The sequence below is a fragment of the Apium graveolens genome, chromosome 2 (assembly GCF_009905375.1).
Source record: "Apium graveolens cultivar Ventura chromosome 2, ASM990537v1, whole genome shotgun sequence".
NCBI lineage: Eukaryota > Viridiplantae > Streptophyta > Magnoliopsida > Apiales > Apiaceae > Apium > Apium graveolens.
The window spans coordinates 135,553,923-135,570,631 of NC_133648.1; the positions used below are offsets into that span (position 1 = coordinate 135,553,923).

General features: G+C 37.0%; 1 non-coding gene across 1 annotated transcript; it reads left to right on the forward strand.

Moving 5' to 3' along the window:
• The first annotated feature begins 13,831 nt into the window (after positions 1–13,831).
• On the forward strand, positions 13,832–13,938 carry LOC141709134 (small nucleolar RNA R71). Its single transcript, XR_012569726.1, has one exon. It is a non-coding gene; the product is annotated as a small nucleolar RNA R71 (small nucleolar RNA).
• The last annotated feature ends 2,771 nt before the right edge of the window (positions 13,939–16,709 follow it).

Sequence of the window (16,709 nt, forward strand, 5' to 3'; positions counted from 1 at the left end):
ACTTAAAATGTTGGCCACCTCTTTGGCCTTTCCTGATAGTAAAATTTCCTTACAATCAATGTCATTTTAACCACCTCCAACTAAATTTTCTACCTCATTTCAATCACTACTTATGTGAAAATGCTTCTCTTAAGTCCTGGTGAGAAAAAAAATCACCATTTTTCCATAAGTCATTGCCTTAGTCTTTAGATGTGAACATTGCCATGACTGACTCTCGATCATACTTAGGACGTCTCTTATCTTGGGTCATTCTTGTTTTCACCAATCTCGACCCTCATTGGATCGATCTATACTTTCTTATGGTTCAACACGTGCCCCACCTGGCATTATTATAATTACGTCATATTTCCTTCATCAAAATTTCTATTCTTGAGAACTTTGAATATTACCTTTCTCCTTGTAAAACCTCTAAGGTTATCCTTAAATCCTTCATCAGGTACACCCTAGGCACATGGCATATCAAGATACCATTTACTAATACCAGAATCATTGTCTATATACTTCTGAAAAATTTGTCCACTGACCCTTAAAGGTTCTTGTTACCTTAATCCTTTCCAATTCATATTGTCAAAACTCATGCTGTCCCTACTAAGGGTGAAATGTCAACCTTTATGCATTCCCCTAGGATTCATTTCAAGTTATCGGGGTTTTATCCTTAATTCCGCCTTTAAAAGATACTTACATTCTTCCATCGATATATCAAGTCATATATACTTGATAGATTACCTTATTCAATCATTCTCACTTCGATAGTCTATACTTAATTTCACAATAGCATCCTTATTCAAACTGAGGTCAATCCATATGGCCTCCAAAAGATAACAACGGTTTTTTTTGCTTTGCTTGCCTAATTTGGTAATGACAACAAGGATGTTCTGGGAGATATTGGTCGTGTTCAACGTGAACTTCTTTTTAATAATTCCTTATTTACTTTTGTTGTTTATCTCAACAGTCATCTCAATGTTGGGATATCTTTCATACCTGGCGTCTCCCTTTCTGGGTATCAAGCCACCGATCTTACACTTCACATTCTTGAAGGTCACTTCCTTTATCCAATTTTCCTAATTTCTTACTTCCTTGTCTCCTCAGTCTATCCGCGTCTCATTATTTATCCTTCGAACTATCTCAAGGTTTCCTTGAATCCTCCCAACTTATGGGGGATAAAATATATGTATCTCTTATGCCTTCAACCATCAATTTTAACTCATGGTGAATCACCCTCATCCTGACGATTACATACTTTTATATTTCTATTGCTACGAGTCTTTAGGGTTTCCTCATACCCAACTGCCTTATCATTCCTCAAACTCTATTGCCTTTATATTCCTTTCCACTTCAGTTTCTTTTTATTTTCCTTTCTCTTATCATTATTTCACGAACCAACATAACATAAGCATTGATTTCAAACATCCCGTCATTCTGGATTCGTGTCCTCAGAACGAATCTTGACAACTTTTACAACTTAGATTCATAATTCATCATACTCGTCTGCCTTTGTTCTGGCTCTAAAGCTTTTACACTATCTCCATAACCTTGGGAAGTACTTTCTTGAAAATAATTGACTGAACTTAAATCAATTTATTATAATCTCTTGCTCCGTGCCTTCCTTGGCCTTTCACCAGCGGGTGGCCTCTCTCTTAGGAGGGTAAGTGATAAAAACAGTCTTTTGTGATTCGTCAATCATTTAGAATCTCAAATGATTCCTATATTTCCTTTAGCCAGGCTCTTGCCTCGACTGGGTCAGCTTGTTCCTTGGAACTCTGAGAGCTTAGCGACTTAAAGGTCCTGAAAGAATTTCTCACCGCATTGTTTCCTCAGGGTGGTGGTTGGGGATAATAGTCTAAGTTCTATCTAGAAAGGTCCATAAATTGTCGTATAGGAGTACCGTCTTGGGTCTCCTTTCCTTACTCGACTTCTGTTTCCTTAGTCTGAACGTTCCCTCCTCTTCCCCATAATCGGGGTCATCCTACATATTTTAAATCCTCATTTTCCACTTCATTATGTTATGGGTTCCTTCTATCTTGATAGCGACCTCCCTGACTATCACGTTCAGGGTTTTCTCTAAATCTTATTCCTCAAACTAGCTTTCATCTAAGATCTCGTCTTTAAGCTTTTGAACACTTGGAACCCAAATTCTGTAGGAATACCTCATTATTCCCTTATCATCTTTCTCGGTATTAATCTCTTATCTATTTATTGGCTCTCTGCCTTCATTCATCAGTTTTTCTGGCACAATATGTTCTTTTCCAATAATTCGGGTTGTATTGCAATCTCAAACAGCTTTTCGGTACCGGCTCCGGTTACCTTCACTTCTATTTCTATTTTCTCAAAATCTCTTATCAACTCTCCCAAAGACATTTTCATCTTGAGTCTCTCCTTTATACTAAGGGCATTAGCCACCATTTCGGCTTTCCCTGGATGATAAAGAATCTCATAATCGTAATCCTTGATTAGCTCTAACCACCTCCTCTGGCGCATGTTGAGCTCTTTCTGCATGAAAATGCACTAGAGCACTTATGGCTTGTGTAAATCTCGCACTTTTCTCCATACAAGTAGTGCCTCCAATATTTAGGGCAAAACTATTGCCACGAGCCCAAGCTCAAGGGTGGGGATATCGAATTTTATATTCCTTTAATTGTCTTGACGCGTACGTGATTACCTTGTTGTGCTGTATAAGAAGTACCCTAATTCCTTATGCGAAGCTACACTACAAATCACAAAATCTCCTTTTCCATCCGGCAACGCCAACATAGGAGCCGTCACCAACCTTTGCTTCAGTTCTTGAAAGCTGTTCTTGCATTTCTCTGTCCATTTGAACTTCTCAGTCTTATGAGTAAGCCGCGTTAAAGGGGATACTATCTTTACGAACTTGAACGAACCTCCTGTAGTGACCGGCCAATCCTACCTCTGGTAGTCGCCCTAACCATGGTCATCAATTCCTCAGTGGTCCTTTATTCATTCTTGTCAGGATCCTTCACGGGATCCTTCTCAGCGATAATCCCTTCTAGGACAACATCCTCAACCGCTACATCCTCAATATGAACATCATCCGGTCCCATGTTAGGACGCTCTATCGGATCCATAATCTGATCTCCAATAACTAATAAAACATCATCGCGTTGTTGCTCCTCAACCTCAGGGTTCGGAGTCCCGCTACCATATACGATAACGAACTACGCTCCTATCACGATATTTATAAGGGTTCCCATAAGGGTTTTAACTGTCAGTACTACGTTAGGTAGTCCGACTATGAACTTGGCAAGAGTTCTTATTTATCTTAGTGAACTTATTATTTTAACGTCACTTCATCTCTAAGGTTTATAACGCTTAGCTCTGATACCATTTCTGTAACACCCCCAAATCCGGGGTCGGGGATTCGGGTTGTCACGAGTTCCATTTCCCTTATCAATACTTAATCTTAACTGGTAACCAACTACTGCGTACTGTGACCCCACAATATACACACACACACACCATAAGTTATAGTCTCAGAGATGAATACCAAAATAACACAAGTCATTTTATTCCACAATTATAAACCATTTCACCATAAAAAGGGTTTTTGAAAATTTACATATTCTTTGCCATTATTACAATTCATAAATATACATAAGTCTGGCACAACAAAAGTTGAAAGCCTAGCCTACTGGTAGCTCCTACCTCAGCTACAACGGCATCAACGCCTACAGAAAACTGTGGAACGTTTCCTAACCGCTCACGAATTGGGAGCTTGATCCTGTTTATCTTGTCTATCTGTTGTTGTGTGATGAAAGAAGAAAGCAAGGGTGAGCAACAAGCCCACCGAAATAATATGTATAATAATTAATAATATATGAGCATTCTCATAGTACTCATGAAAGTCTTCTCAAGTAAAAAAATGAACCAAGTTTGATATCTTATCACGACCAAGTCGCAAAATATTCAGTATATATGTATATATACTTTTCAAAATCTTGGAAGTCCTCTTCCATGCATAATATACACAGAGTTCCAGTTGATAACTGTATAAAAATATTGTTGCAAGGTGATCTCATATATCTAACCTTGTCTCAACGTTTTTGTGAAAATCTTTGTCATGCATAAGATAATCATTAACCAAATATAAGTTGAAAAGATGAAGTTACAAGATACTCCAATATACTTATATCTTTTCCGGATACTACTTGAACTACCACCGTTCAAGGTATCATCAGTTTCAAAAGTTCATCACATAGATGAGACTACAAGAAAAGACTTGAATAGATTCAATCTTTGAAATATCCTCAAAATGAAATGAAGTTACGAGATACTTCATTTGATGAAAACATCATTTTGAAAACTCGACCCTGCCAACACTCAACAATCGCCCAACCGTAGCCTTTCTATCGAAGTGATCTGGGTAGTGTTGCAGAAATATCCAATTGGATGATGAACTCATTACGGGAGTTTGCCGCGCCAGAAAGACCACTAACGATGATCATTCGTTGTAGTGCAACCCCACCATTTTTTACATGCAGAGGAGAACAGTCGGATTTACTTGTCAACCGAACCCTGGACTCCTAAGGAATGGACCGTCTTAGCGGAACTTCCAAGCCATTTGGGCCAATATAATAAGGCTGGGCCGGTGCCACTCGACTACTTACGCCACTCCTAGTTCAGATGAAATCCATGACTCTGAAACGTAAAGCTCTTCCCCCCTTTCCCCAAGTAGAAACTTGTTGATACGGCTCCACCAAGTCGCATCTAGTTGGAAAGGAAAACTCACTGATATTTCCCAGGCGGTGCCTGTTAATGGATTAACTTGTTCCAAGAATTTTACTTCCCGAGTGTTGGGTAAGTAATCAAAAACTCTTTTATCAAAACAGCAACCTTGTTGCGAATATAAAATACACCACTGAGCCGGATCCCTCAGGTTTTGAGTGAGTATTTAAATCCCCTTCGAAAGGAAGACCTTAAATATAAAAAAAATGAGTTTGGGATCCGCCCTAACCTTTAAAAATCATTTTGAAGACTCGAAAACATTTTTAAGAATGTTTGGAGTAATGCTGATTTAATAAAATAAATCAATCCCAATATATTAGAAATTATTTGAATATTATTATTTAAATAATATTCCCATAAAGAATAATCTTTATAAAAATAATTAAAGTAGAAGTTTTAAAACTCATACTTGAAATGAATAATAAATAACCAAAGATATACTTATACGAAAGTACGATCTTTATTTGAATAATCGAAAATAAGTTTGATTATCGAAACATTATTCTTTAATAAAATAAAGAATATTATTTAACAAAATAAGCGGAGTCATAAGTCCTCAAATGAATATTCAAAACAATATTCATTAAATAAAATAAGCGGAGTCATAAATCCTCGAATTAATATTCAAAATAATATTCATTAAGTGAAATAAAGTTATCGAATAAACCTTATTCGAATAATAGTTTTGAAAACTATTTATATATATATATATATATATATATATATAATATAATCGGGAACATCGTCTCCCGGTTTAGAAAATATGTTCACCTTTGGGTCCCCTATACTAAGGGTATACACAACTACTGCTTATCTCTAGCATAGGTATTATGCAAATTATAAGCAATTGAATCAACAATTAGATATCAAGATTACGAAACAGACATGCATATATACCATATCAGCATGCTCCAATATATCACAAGATTTGCTAATAACAATCATGCACTTATCACAAGATAATGCATTTACATATATACATCACAACAACAGTATAACGGGTAGAAAACTTGCCTGAGTGCTCCGGGGTAGACTTAAGCTTAGAGTGGGTCCGGTAACCTATGAACAACAACATAAGCCAGAATTAAACCACGGTCGCTTAAGAAACTAGACTTTAACCAATTGAACGCTTATGGTGGCTTCTACGCTTAACGAATCACATAAGTCGTTCGAGTACCCTTGGCTCCACCATTTTTAATAAATTAAACATTAAGAATTTTAAGGCGATTCTTTCGTAAGTACCCTACCAACTGCCTAATACACTTTAAATAATTGTTTTATACTCCAATTAGTCATTTAAGGACCTTAACCAAGGTTTCAAAGTAAGGCGAGGGGTAATGGTTCGGTCGCGAAATACCGTTACTTAAAACGGTCGTTTCTCCTAAACCGTACTTCAGATTCAAGCGAACCACATATCAAAACGAAGCTCGCAACATGAACTATCTAAGCATGGCAATGGTCAAAACCTACTAGTGAGTTAACGGGTCCTGATCTTAAGTACAAAAGCAGTCTAAGGTAAATCGGGCATTACGACGGCTATATTTACGCGATTACCAAAGTTTAAACTACTCCAATCAATCCACAAATAAACCCCCAATCAACATCACAACCAAACTCCATCCATACTTCATTGTAACAGTTCCAACATCTCAAGATTTTCCAATTTATACTACCCCTAAACATGAACTAAAGCTATACTTTAGTTCATTAACCAATAATCCAGATTTATAACTCCAAACTCATTATAAATCCAACCCAACTCTAAATATACATGAATCATGCTTCTCATTTACTATAACCATCAAAACCATCGTAATACTCAAAGTAAAGTTAGGGTTTGGAGGTGTTATACCTTCCTTGGAGTGATTAGAGTAGCTAGGAAATCTTAGGGAGCCTCCTACAAGCTTGATCTTTCCAAAGAAATCAAAAACACAAAGTTAGGTTTTGAAGTTTCTAAAAGTCAGATTGAAAGAACTGTCAAAAAGAGAGTCTTACCATGCTTATTTGGACGAGACTTGTGAACAAGAGTTGTAGGTCATCTCAATACCTTTCCAAAGAGCTATAGAACATACTATTTGAGTGAGTATTGAAGGAGATATGGTAGTTTGAAGTTGCTGCTCTAGTTTTGGCCGAGAGCTTTTGTTCTTGGAAAGCAAAAGTCAACTTCTAATTTGTGTTTTGATTTGTTTTGGCTTGGTTGCTTTGTTTTGTTTTGTTAATTATCCTTTTATCATGGTAAAAAATGAATGGCTTAAAATCAACCAACCAATCCCTCCATTTGTCATGCTTATATCACCATACCTATGTCATCCATTTGCCACATGTCTCTTTCTTGTGATTTGATGATGTCATAATCCTTGGCTTCTTGTACAAGCTTGTCTCTTGGTCGCTTATTTGTTTTACCGTTCGCTTAACTTTCGTTCTCGTTCGTCGTTTGAGGGATCATATCCGGGATCTTATTACTTGGGTTCCCCTAAACCTTTCTCAATATTTTTTATTCCTTTTATGATCCTCTCTTATAATTCTTGAATTCAAATCCTTTTAATCATGTTACCTTATACTCAATTCTTTCGGTATCTGGTGGATTTTCGGGAAAAATCAAAGTCTTCGAATTTGGAATATGATGATCTTTACATACACTTATTTACTTTATGGAGTACTAATACGATCTTAGAATTTCCATAACAGTACTCCTATATAGCGTGTTCTGATAATTTTTCTTAATCAGCATCATCAGCAAAAGTTACTATTCATCCGTGTTTCAAAAATTTCCAAAAATTGGGTTTATTACATTACTTGCCCTATATAATCACAATAGATAACTTGTTCGTTAAACCTTTTTGTTGTCAAATTCTATAGACATATAGGGTCTCAACATAATTGGTGTTTATTCAGCTTCTATCTCTTTTGTGGATGTCTGGTAGTAGGGTATTCGTACAACGAAAGCTGGCGTTTACTAGTTTTGTGTTATTGTTATTCCCTAACAATACAACAAGAATTACAGAAGGAAGGTTAAATGTAATTCTGGCTTCTTTTTGAGATTTTTTAAAACTGTTCTAACTTAATAATATATAAGTGTTTGATTTGCAAAGTGCGGAATGAAAGAATTATATAAATCAAAACACAAGTAATAAAAACACAAGTTTTTAAAACTTTCTGGTGGATTTGAATGTATCCACCAGATATATATATATATGTATATATATATATATCAAGAGAACCCTATGAAGCTTGAATAGCTCACAGCTGCTTTTACAAGTGAACAAACAAACTACAGAGAAATTCTTAACAGTTACAGCTTTTTCTATTTCTCTTCTAAAATGTGTTTGCTTAGTTGTTTGTTCTACTAGCTATACTTGGTTTATATATCACCAAGTTTACATGGTAATAAGACAGGATAATAAAACAAAAACTATCAAGTCTAACTCCATGCTGCTTCACTACTCTATTCCAGCATCTTTGAATATCTTCATAATAGCATGGAAATGGTAATGCTTCTTTGTTCTCAAAACCCTACTAAACAGGCTGCCACATTCCTTTTGCAAACACCCAACGCATGTGACTGTGTTGTCACTGTCAACAGATATTTAAATTGATCATCCGTCGGGTACATGCTTGTTATCTGTCGGGTAGCCTTGTTGATCATCCGTCGGGTAGCTTTGTTGATCATCCGTCGGGTAGCTATTTGGCACTTAACTCCATTTCATTTATGCATAATTACAAGACATCTAATATTTACAATTACTCAACCTATTCTGCATATCTACTAGTAGTCAACATGACTCATATGCTACTACAGAATCTACACAAAGTTGTTTGCATAAATGTGCTACATTACTTATTATTACATAAGCTACTCACCCGGTGGATATCAATTAGTCATCCGTCGGGACTATATTGAATCATTCGTCGAGACTATAATTGATCATCCGTTGGGTGCTACAAAATTCACTAAGTTAAATCTACCAAGGTGTTTTCTTTAGATTATCATCAAGTACACAACATATTCCTAACAGCTATCTGATTAGTTGTCATCAAAATTGCATGATAAGGTTAAGAACAATGACTTTGAATGAAGTATGTAATGAAGTTAAAATTCCATGTTTGTCTCATATAGTTAATTCAATCACTTTTATTCTTAGTTAATGCATGTTAGTTTAATCTTAGTTATAAACATCTCAACTTGTTATTCTCTTAGCATTGAGCGATAGCCATACCATTGTTGCATAGGTGGATAATCTTAAGTTAACTAAAAAGAGTATCTCTGGGTACGAATATGATTTATATCTTATACTACATGCGAACGCGTATACTTGCGTGTAATTTTAGCGCGTGTTTTCGCCCTAACAGTGCCTAATTAGGTGATGGTGTGGAGACCCGAGAAGAATGAGCACTCCTATTAATGTGGAGCATGTTAAGTTGTCCTGAAGTTTTTTCTTTAGTTAAGGGTCGTGTCACGGATAAAGGAATGTGTGAGGCATTAGAGCTTGGGGTAGTCATCTTCTTCAATCTCCAAGCATCCGAAGGAGTATCTATAATAAAGCTTCCATATGGGAGGTGAGGATTGCTATTTATATTAATGCAGTGGAGGTTGCCCTATCAGCCTCTCTATACCTCCAATGAATTTACAAATCTATACGGATTCAAGTGAAAAAGATGAAGATCCGAATGAACACGAAGAACTTGCAAGGTGGCTATTTTTCTTCTAAAATTTCCCGTAGATCTTAAAGCACACATGAAATTCTCTCTACTTGTGTTCTTGAGAAGGTGTGAATAATGAATAGCGGGAGGAGATATTTATAGGCGTGGTATGAGAGGGTCAAATATTATATACGATGTGGGATTCAAAAATTTTAATGGGCCGGAATATTTGATCTAAGATCTGATTTAAAAAGATAAATATGCGGGATCCCATACCAAATATTAGTTTGAAGTGAGGTTGAATTTATTGATAAAAATAAAAAATAAAAAATAAAAATCAGCTGGAGGCCTCGCATGTACAGGAGTCTTCACATTTGTGGTAAAAATTATGTCAAAGGATGTTGTCGGGCTAGCACAGAGGGTTGCGCATGCGAAGTGAGAAAGGCCAGGATGGTCATTTCGTGTAAAAAAAGTTAAGCGAGGAGTCCTCGCGTGTGTGCACGGTCCGAGGCGAAGGTGTGCATATTCGTTAAGAGGAATGGCAGCGGGGACCCCTTGCAATTTGATCTGGGCCCACAGAATGGAAGCAAGCCGGAGTTCCGGACAAATTCAAAGTGCGAGGCGAATAAAAATAGTACTACACCTGCGAGTAGTACAAAATAATTTCAACAATTATTTTAATATGGGGACAAATTCATAATAATTTTGAAGATATTTTGAAGATAATAAATATTTAGTTCTTCGGTACAGCCGCATGCACCGAAGAACTGGGTAGACCCATTACGGGAATCATTAATGTTATTGGGCCGAAATAATTGGGTCCAAATATAGTTGAGCTCTCGTACCTGTATATTGACCAGAATTGTGTACAGCTATGTTAACCAAGACCTCATTAACTGACACGTGGAAATATATCAAGGAAGAGAGTCACGTTCATCTCTCAATAGACATGAGTAGTGTCCACCTCTCAATAAGAGAGGAGTCTTGTCCTCATACTACTAAGAGGGGAGTTTTCTCCTCATATCACGTATGTCCTCATATTACTAGGAGGGGTGGCCTAGCATCATATCACCATGAGGGGCAGCCTGTCCCCATATTATCAGAAGGGAGTTCTATCCACCTCTCAACAAGAGAGGATCCTTCTCCTCATATTATAAAGAGACTTGAAGAAACCAGTGGGAGTACAAACTCACGTGCAAGTTGAACAGAAAATATAACTACAACAACTTATGACTACATGATTCCCCGAGGCACATCATAGAGTCCTTGCAACACTATATATCACACTTGGAAGGACCTCTTCCAGGTCAGCATTCACTACATATTTCTGAGATCACATCACATGAAAATAATCTCCATTACAATACAAGGATTGAAGACATGCAAAGCTAGCCCTAAAAGGAGATACTTTGCTATCAACTTATATAAAAATTCTTTATTTGACTTGAAGACCCATGACCAGGCCTCAAGGGGTCGCACGAGGGGGGGTACGATTGCTATGTGTGTCCAGGTCTCCCGTGATCGCACGTACTCTCTATACGGCCACATCGTATGACCAGACTCTAATGGGTCGCATGCATGGCCATACTCTCCATAAGGCCACATTGCATGACCAGAATCCAAGGGGTCGCATGCAAGGCCTACAGGTGTTCTCGTACCTCACCAACGAGATATATTTGCCTAGCAGCATGACAGCCTATTATAGTCTAATGAGGCTTGGACCATGGACAAATATTGGTTTTTTTACAGACGGCCCCACGGTCAATGAACCTGGGCCTTGATGGACATGACCATACCCAAGTCAATCTGGGTAACTTGTCCTCTAAGAACTACGTGTGCCTTGAATCGCTATAAAAAGGTACGTAGTCCTCTTGTTTACTGAAGATCAACAGTTTAAAATAAGAGAGAATAAACAATATTCATCTGACATTCTATAAATCATCAAACAAGATCAACTACAATATTCATCAATTTTCGTCCCGTGTTCTTCGCGTTCTTCATGAAAACAGCTTCAAATTAACATAATTTGCTCCGTGATTCCAACAACCTCCAAATTCGTTTTATTACGAATTTCTCCCAATATTAGGATACATCTACATCTGTATTTTTATTGAACTTTTAAACTTCAAATTGAATATGGAATTTTTAAAGTCAAAAAGAAATTTTAGAATTCAGATTGAATATGTTAGGCCTCAATGATACTATAGAAGGGGGTTGGATATAGTATCTACAATCAATTCGATTATAGACACAAGTATGTAACAAAAAACAAGTTTATTCAATATATCAAACTCTGTTACAATAGGTTTAATCTACTTTCTCAATGATGTATGATATCACTAAGAGCTTCCAGGGTTACAATAAATAATATACTCGAGAATGATAACACTTATAGTGTAAACCCTAATCTGTGTTTATATAATACACAGTTACAAGATAACTACCAATTGATATGATATTAATTCTGTTTCCTAGAATATATCAATCAGAGATTATCTACTGCAGTCCTATAGCTGTCCAATTCTTCATGCATATATTTACTTGTTTAATCCAGATCATCTCCTGTAAATCAGCCGCTTTTCATCCCTGAAGTGTATCCGCACTTAAGTCCTGATATAAGTTCTGACGCCTTAAGTTCTGATAACTTCCTGTCTTCAGTAAGTTCTGATTTCCGGTTAAGTTCTGATATTCTGATAATAAGTTCTGAAACTAAACAAATCAGATTAGACATGATATCACAAATATATCTAACAATCTCCCCCAACTTGTAAATTATGAAAAATACACAAGTTAATAGATTTGATGATGTCAAAAACATTTAAGTACAAATGCAATGAGATATTATTTAAAACACCTAAATACAACTTACAGTACATGTAGCTTTACCAATATCACTGGATCAATCTGAATCCAAAGTGATTCCTTGTAAAGTCTGTTACCAGCTTGTCCTCAGCATTTCTCAGAACTTCAAGTAACTGTGCTTTGACTTGCATCAGTTATTCATCTTCATTATCACCAATTTGATAAATGGCTGCTCTGAGTGCAGGAATTGATGTTCTTTCAAGTCCATCTCCAAGTCTGATAACTCTGGGAAATGAAGAGTCTTCATTGTAGCATAGACATTTTCCCTTCAGAATTACTTCAAATTGGCAGACTTCTTCTTCATAGAAATTTTCCTTCCATCATTGTTAGGCACAAAGCATGCGCTAAATAATTCACGCAAGTATACGCGTTCGCAAGTAATATAGAATGATTTCTAGTTCGTTGCCACAGAGACTCTGATTAATTATATTTAATTAACACTTACTCACCAATGTATAATTATTCTTTAATGCCAAGACAATATTAATTAAGATTGATTAACTAATATTAACTACGAGAATTAAACACTTGAATTAATAATATTAAACACACATGAGATCCTAACTTCATTACTGCTTCATTCAATAGTTATTGTTATCACCCTTAGCATGTAATGGTGATGATATTAATCGAACAACACGAAACTGATAAACGCCAACTTTCGTTGTACAGATACCATTCTACCAAGCATCCACAATTAAGATAGAAGTTGAATAGGCATCAATTATGTTGAGACCCTATATGTCTACAGAATTTGACAACATAACGATTTCAGCACAAGTTATTCATGATGATTACACAGGGCAAGTAAAACGGTTAGAGTTACCCACTAATCATGCATACAATACATGAACCTATGCTAGCATGGCATGTTCTAAATGTCAAGATTCACTGTCGCTTCACAAGAGATTAACAAGCTATCTTACATGTTCGCGACGCATATAAGACGAATAAGCACAACTTATAATAGATATCATACAATCACCACATACCAAGGTATTAAACAATTAACTAAAGAAATCCATAGTAAATCCGCTAGAATCCCATGACCACGATTAGGCCATAATAGAACTCATCGTCACCATGGGTTCATATGAAAGCATGATAATAACACAATAATATAAGGCTAATAAAAATATTTAATAAATAATGAAGTACGTCACAAGAGTATTAAGGTTCAAAGCATAAAGAAAACTAGCATCCACAGTTACAACGAATTAAAAGAAATACAAGATAAACGTATGCTTCCTCTTCTTCATTGTTGCGTGCATGAGAGCCTGCACAAAGCTCACAGACACTAGCTATTTGATTTACACCATAGTTGGTTAAAGAATCGACCTTCATAGATAGCGCCTTGAGCTGCGCTGCAATAGCTGTAGTTGTATCGACTTCCAGAATACCTTCTACTTTCCCAGGCATCATCCTTTGAGTTGGGTTTTGATACTCATTTGCAGCCATAGTTTCAATGAGATTATAGGCCTCAATATAGCTTTTGGCCCACAAGGCGCCTCCAGAAGCTGCATCGAGCATAGGTCGAGATTGGACCCCCAAACCATTATAGAAACCAGTGATCACCATCCAGTCAGGCATACCATGATGTGGACATTTTCTCAATATCTCCTTGTAGCGCTCCCAAGCTTCGCACATAGTTTCTCCTGGTTGCTGCGCAAACTGAGTAAGAGCACTCCTCATAGCTACAGTTTTTGCCATTGGATAGAACTTCACCAGAAACTTTTGCGCAAGATCTTCCCAAGTAGTGATGGACTCAGCTGGTAAAGAATGTAACCAGTCCTTAGCTTTGTCCCTCAGAGAGAATGGGAAAAGCCTCATCTTGATAGCCTCATCAGTGACACCATTATATTTGAAAGTACTACAGATCTCGACAAAATTCCTGATATGCATGTTGGGATCTTCAGTCGCAGCCCCTCCGAAAGAAACAGAATTCTGCACCATCTGAATAGTGCCCGACTTGATTTCAAAATTATTGGCCTCAATAGCCGGATGAATGATGCTTGACTGAATGTCATCAATTTTAGGCCGAGAAAAGTCCATAAGAGCTAGATCAGCTTGAGCTAGACGATCACCCATTATTTCAGGTTCTTTCTTTTCACTCTCTTTATCCGAATCTTCAAAAACTGTCTTCTCCGAAAAGTCAAGAGCTTTATCTGTTTCCTCAGCTTTATCCATATTTCTCTTGCGAGTGCGAGAACGTGTTTGCATAAACGCTCGCTAGAGTACCTGAAACAAAACCGGAAGAAGTAAGTAACATGTCTTAATCAATGAATCCTAATGACCACTGATGGCAAGTACATAAACTAAACAAATCAACACCGAGTCCCCGACAGCGGCGCCAAAAACTTGTTAAGCACAAAGCATGCGCTAAATAATTCACGCAAGTATACGCGTTCGCAAGTAATATAGAATGATTTCTAGTGTGTTCCCACAGAGACTCTGATTAATTATATTTAATTAACACTTACTCACCAATGTATGGTTATTCTTCAATGCCAAGATGATAACAATTAAGATTGGTTAACTAATATTAACTACGAGAATTAAATACTTGAATTAATAATATTAAATACACATGAGATCCTAACTTCATTACTGCTTCATTCAATAATTATTGTTATTAACCTTAGCATATAATGGTGATGATATTAATCGAACAACACGAAACTGATAAACGCCAACTTTCATTGTACGGATACCATTCTACCAAGCATCCAGAATTAAGATAGAAGTTAAATAGACATCAATTATGTTGAGACCCTATATGTCTACAGAATTTGACAACATAACGATTTAAGCACAAGTTATTCATGATAATTACACAGGACAAGTAAAACGGTTAGAGTTACCCACTAATCATGCATACAATACATGAACCTATGCTAGCATGGCAAGTTCTAAATCTCAAGATTCACTGTCGCTTCACAAGAGATTAACAGCCTATCTTACATGTTCGTGACGCATATAAGACGAATAAGCACAACCTATACTAGATATCATACAATCACCACATACCAAGGTATTAAACAATTAACTAAAGAAATCCATAGTAAATCCGCTAGAATCCCATGACCACGATTAGGCCATAATAGAACTCATCATCACCATGGGTTCATATGAAAGCATGATAATAACACAATAATATAAGGCTAATAAAAATACTTAATAAATAATGAAGTACGTCACAAGAGTATTAAGGTTCAAAGCATAAAGAAAACTAGCATCCACAGTTACAATGAATTAAAAGAAATACAAGATAAACGTATGCTTCCTCTTCTTCATTGTTGCGTGCATGAGAGCCTGCACAAAGCTCACAGACACTAGCTATTTGATTTACACCATAGTTGGTTAAAGAATCGACCTTCATAGATAGCGCCTTGAGCTGCGCTGCAATAGCTATAGCTGTATCGACTTCCAGAATACCTTCTACTTTCCCAGGCATCATCCTTTGAGTTGGGTTTTGATACTCATTTGCAGCCATAGTTTCAATGAGATTATAGGCCTCAATATAGCTTTTGGCCCACAAGGCGCCTCCAGAAGCTGCATCGAGCATAGGTCGAGATTGGACCCCCAAACCATTATAGAAACCAGTGATCACCATCCAGTCAGGCAATATCTCCTTGTAGCGCTCCCAAGCTTCGCACATAGTTTCTCCTGGTTGCTGCGCAAACTGAGTAAGAGCACTCCTCATAGCTACAGTTTTTGCCATTGGATAGAACTTCACCAGAAACTTTTGCGCAAGATCTTCCCAAGTAGTGATGGACTCAGCTGGTAAAGAATGTAACCAGTCCTTAGCTTTGTCCCTCAGAGAGAATGGGAAAAGCCTCATCTTGATAGCCTCATCAGTGACACCATTATATTTGAAAGTACTACAGATCTCGACAAAATTCCTGATATGCATGTTGGGATCTTCAGTCGCAGCCCCTCCGAAAGAAACAGAATTCTACACCATCTGAATAGTGCCCGGCTTGATTTCAAAATTATTGGCCTCAATAGCCGGATGAATGATACTTGACTGAATGTCATCAATTTTAGGCCGAGAAAAGTCCATAAGAGCGGGATCAGCTTGAGCTAGACGATCACCTATTATTTCAGGTTCTTTCTTTTCACTCTCTTTATCCGAATCTTCAAAAACTGTCTTCTCCGAAAAGTGAAGAGCTTTATCTGTTTCCTCAGCTTTATCCATATTTCTCTTGCGAGTGCGAGAACGTGTTTGCATAAACGCTCGCTAGAGTACCTGAAACAAAACCGGAAGCAGTAAGTAACATGTCTTAATCAATGAATCCTAATGACCACTGATGGCAAGTACATAAACTAAACAAATCAACACCGAGTCCCCGGCAGCGGCGCCAAAAACTTGTTAAGCACAAAGCATGCGCTAAATAATTCACGCAAGTATACGCGTTCGCAAGTAATATAGAATGATTTCTAGTGTGTTCCCACAAAGACTCTGA